Raw genomic sequence first — 272 nt, 5'->3', positions numbered from 1 at the left:
AAATTTTAACTGTTGAACTGAAAATTTGTTGTTAAAAATAGTTAATTTATAGATGATCAAAGATTAACTTGTATTTACACAATTTGACATGCAATATAGAAAATAACGATTTTTCTAAACGAAAATTTGTATTATAATCGACCATGAATACCTTGGCAGTGTTTGAAGTAACAATATTTATATTTTATGAATGGAGAGTAATTATGGAAATAATTTGTTTTTAACGATATGAGTAGTTTGGAAATAAATGTTAACTATAGTTTGTACGTATT

Source organism: Capsella rubella, unplaced genomic scaffold (genome assembly GCF_000375325.1).
Source record: "Capsella rubella cultivar Monte Gargano unplaced genomic scaffold, Caprub1_0 scaffold_106, whole genome shotgun sequence".
NCBI lineage: Eukaryota > Viridiplantae > Streptophyta > Magnoliopsida > Brassicales > Brassicaceae > Capsella > Capsella rubella.
The sequence above is the reverse complement of the archived record's forward strand: the minus strand, read 5'-3'. Positions refer to the sequence as shown.